A 4,986-nucleotide genomic window follows, 5' to 3' on the forward strand; every position below is an offset into this window, starting at 1 on the left:
ATATATATACGACGGGCTTCTTTTCAGTTTCCATCTACCAAATCCACTCACAAAGCTTTGGTCGGCCCGAGGCTATAGTAGAAGACACTTGCCCAAGGTGCAACGCAGAATATTTTGAATATTTATTGAAACACGCATTCAGTATCTTGCAAAAAGTTTTCGAAGTATGGCTTTATCTGTTATACCTGATGAACCTACATCACAGCAAGAAATGCAAAGAAGGGAAGCTGTGGCCAACTCTCTACTTCGTCAAGACCTATTCCAGAGAAATGACATGGAAATTAATCTAAGATAAACAAGCATTAGCGCAAACGGTGGTATTCCACCATGGTCACAACCTTTGGCTAAAACCGATAATAAAGCAGCAGAATAACAGAATTTTAAAAGTCCTAAAATCTATCAAGGATTACACCAAACTGATGGTATCAGAGAATGGTCTCTCCCAGGATCGCTTAAACTCCTCAGTCATTGGTTTTATTGGTCAAATATTCACCGTGCTTTCATATAGACACTTTAATAGCAGTAAGCCTCCGACTGAGCACACAAAGCACACAAATATACAAGGAAAATTTGTACAAATATAATAACATATGTCTGTGTGACGTATATCTTTTTATTCAAAGTTAACAACAGCAAAAAAAATTCATCCTGTTACGGTATCGTTAACAACATATTGCATAGGAAACCAAAATCAATAATCGATGTATATTGATGATTATTTACTAAAAAAAAACTAAAAGCTGGTCTTTTGGTGATATGATATTGAAAATATTAATATATTTCCATAACGTTGTTCTCTAATGTAATCCCTAGATATAAGGTAACGAGAGGGCGGAATCGGTAGCATGTCGAACAACATGCTTAGTTGCATTTATTCCGGCTCTTTATGTTCTGAGTTCAAATCCCACTGATATCGACTTTGCCTTTCCTGAGGTCAATGCAATCGACTTGCCCCTTCAAAAATGCTGGCCTTGAAAGCTGAATTGGACAGGCGTCCCCCCACCCCTCATATATATTTATATATATATATATATATATATATATATGACGGCCTGCTCACAGTTTCCGTCGACCAAATTCAGTTATAAGCTATTGATCGGATCAGACCTGTAGTTAAAGGCACTTTACCCCAGATGCTACGCAGTGAAACTGAACCCGAAAACACATGGTTATCATGCGAGCTTCTTAATCACACAGCCATACCTGAGGGTAGTTTTGTGTCTATCTAAACTGTTAAAGATAGCTGTAAGGCAATATTTCCTTTAACCTACTTCAGACTTAGTTCCTCAGAGACATTATACAACAGCTTCTATCTTACATTGTAGATGAGGTTGCATTAAAAATTCATTTTCCGTGGGGAATTTCAAATTGAGAAAGTTCTTATCAGTTGCACAGTAATCCCAATACCTAGGAGATTCAGTTGTGTTTACGAGATGGTATCTTAAAGTTTCCGGACTATTATGTTTAATAAAAAAATTATTTATTTACCTAAGTTTTAACATCATCTCTTTCGCAATAGTCACCTTGCACAGCAATACACCGGTCCTAGCGTTCCTGCCACTTTTGGAATCCAACCTGAAAGTCGTTTTCCTTAAGTGAATCGAGGATCTTCTGCAATTCGCTCTTGATCTCAACAACGGTGTTAAAAATGCGACCTTTGAGCTGCATTTTCAACTTGGAAAAGAGATGGAAGTCTGCAGGTGGTAAATCTGGCGTATATGGCGGGTGCAGAACCGATACCACGTTCTTTTTGGCGAGAAACACACGAATGAAGAAGGCTCGATGACAGGGTGCATTGTCGTTGTGAATAATCTAATTCCTCACAGTAGAACTCTCGATTGGTGGTCTGGCCTTAGGGGACGAATTCTCGGTGCACAATGCCACTTTTCCGGGGATGACGTTCGTGACAAGTCTTCCAGATCGCTCGCCGTCTTCCAGACGTTCTCCTGCTTTTGAAGCGCCCGTGCTACCCGAAACATTGCGTACACCTCATTGACACATCGCTGTAAGCTTATTGAAGGACGTTCACTGTCTCTGTTGCAGACTTTCCAAGTTTAACACAAAATTTCACGTTGGCTCTTTGTTCCAACTTCCTGTTCTTGACAAAATCGCAGACTACAACATACACGTGATCCCAAGAACACATTTTTCACAACTTGCAAAGTAAACACAACAATGTCACATGGCACACTGACTCATGGCCACTGCTAGCTCTCACTGCGCACGCAACAGTGTGCTGTTATCTGTTGGTGCGCTACAGAACTGTCTGGGAACTTTTTGATACCTCCTCGTATTTGTGGTCTTTTTCCTACCCCATTAGGTAGCCTGATCCAACAATAATGGAGAGACATTTTTAACCCCTTGTCTGTCCTGTATATCAAATGTGATACACAGGACATATTGCCTTGATGTCCATACAACAGATATGATACACATTCCTAATTTTTTTAACCAGTACAGTAACTTGAATAGAAAGGAAGCTTTCTATTACTCAGAACGTATGAAACAAGGGCTAACAAAAAGTCTGGAAACAAACTTATGAAAATGTTTTAGACAGGCAAAGGGTCAACGATAAAACACAGAGCTGGTGGGGGGCTGGAGCAAGATTCAAACTGCTGGCATTTCAACTAGTAGGGCAGAGATCTTGATCTACAGCGAGCTGTTACACATAAGCTTCCTTTCTTTCATTTTTAGGTCATAGAACATGTGTTATTTCTGTGCTCAATTTCAGGTTTTCGTGCAACAGGTGTGGGAATAGCATAAATTATTATAAATTATGATAAATTGTAAAAACCTGATCAGATATACACCCAAATACAAAACTTCAACGTTCTCAAATGCATCACGTAGCTTATGAAGCTACCTATTAACCTATGGTACAACAGCGATATATTAATGTAATGTTGACTTTTCCTTCAATAGTCTATACTAATTACTTCCGTGGTGGCTTTGTTTTCTACGTTTCTGGGACAAAATACAGCGGTGCCTATGATTGATTTAAACATAAAGTTGATGAAAACTTATTGCCTCTACCTTTTTGCCTTTCACTCGTCTATCATTGGATTTCAGTTATGCTGGAGCACCGCCTTGAAAATATAGCGTTCCCATGCTGGGGATCGAACACGGGTTGCCTGAGTGCCACTAGGACTCCTCACCACGTGTTAATGGACGATACATAAAATATACGTAGATATGATGTTGACATTTCCTCGCAAATTTCATGATTTTTGCTATAGTAAAGAGACTAACAAGCTTGTTTGCCATGCTGCGCTGGGGAAACATTTATAGAATTGATTTGCTTCCAGCTGATCTGAAAGAGACGCCTAGAAAGATTTGCACCGCATGTGGTTTGTCAAATGTGGTTTTTGGTGCATTAACATTGTGTAATGTTATCTATCTGTAAGTAAATTAACATCCCAGTACTGAAGCATGTATTATGTAGTTGCTGTACTTTATATATTTGAAGCAGTCCAGTGCAAAGAGAAATATAATTCTTTCTAATATAGGCACAGGGCCTGAAATAGTGGGTGAGGTGGAAGTCAATTACCAGTGCTCAACTTTACTATTTTATCGATCCGGAATGAAAGCAAGGATGACCTGGTGGTATTTGAACGCAGAATGTAAAGAGCCGGAAGAAATGCCGCTAAGCATTTTGCCCGGCATGCTACTGTAACCTAGAACAGACAATAAAAGAAATAATTTATTATATAAATAATTCATTATATCTGTTGAATCTGTTTTTGTACAGGAAGGCACAGTAGAAATATACCGGGCCCTGTATCCAACGGTTCCTGGATCGAATTAACGCTCTGCCCAGAATTGAATGTAATTTTTTTATGTATGTTTATACATTGCAACTGAGTTATCAACATATATACCAATCATATGCATGTATTTGGTATATCTAGAAATTTATTCAAGGGTCACGGGTCACCAACTGACAGGGGTACACCAAAACCTAAGTGGGCAGAAACAACAACAACGAGACTTTACAGTTTGCATAATGGGATGCTTTTTCATATTTTCATGCAACACCTGTATTAAGTTTGCAATTAATGAAAGTCATATAGAGAAATGGTATCACCAGGTTCATCAGCCTTAAGAAATAAATATTATCTAATCGTTTATTCGCTGCATTACAGAGTTTTAATAATTATTTTGAAAGTTTTACAAAACACAAGAAAAAAAGAGTTCAGATTTTTAATTTTAATTACCTTGTCTATTGCGTACGTAGTAGTAGTAGTAGTAGTAGTAGTAGCAGCAGCAGCAGCAGCAGCCGCAGCAGCAGCGGCTGCAACAGCAGCAGCGGCTGCAACAGCAGCAGCAGCAGCAGCAGTAGTAGTAGTAGTAGTAGTAGTAGTAGTAGTAGTAGTAGTAGTAGTAGTAGAGACCTTGAAGCAATCCAGCGAAGCTTCACAAAGAAGATCGTCTCTTTGCAACAAGCTCAGCTACTGGGAAAGGCTGAAACAGCTAAGACTCTACTCCCTGGAGCGCTGGCGATAGAGATATGCAGTAATATACATCTGGAAGATCCTGGAAGGAATTGTGCCAAATTTTGGCATTGAAAGCTACACCAATGCTAGAATGGGTCGCCACTGCACAATGCCAAAAATCCCAGCAATGCCATCGCGCTTCAGGACCAGTTACTGCAACATCCTAGTTTTCAAGAGCCCACAGCTTTTTAATATTCTCCCAAAGAGCGTGAGGAACCTGCACAAAGTGGATGTAGGCGTTTTCAAATCAAAGCTGGACCTCTACCTGTCGAGAGTCCTAAATGAAACTACCTCACGGCAAGAGGTGCAAATGAGAGTAGGTACATCAAACTCCATTCTTCACCAAGTGCCACATATAAGAGGAGGCTTTCAGTAAAAACAGTGTAACAAAACGGCGGTGCTCCAGCATGGCCACAGCTCTGAGCTGAAACTACTAAATATATATGTGTGTGTGTATATATATATATATATATATATATATATATATATATAT

This window comes from Octopus bimaculoides, chromosome 2 (assembly GCF_001194135.2).
Source record: "Octopus bimaculoides isolate UCB-OBI-ISO-001 chromosome 2, ASM119413v2, whole genome shotgun sequence".
NCBI classification, from domain to species: Eukaryota; Metazoa; Mollusca; class Cephalopoda; order Octopoda; family Octopodidae; genus Octopus; species Octopus bimaculoides.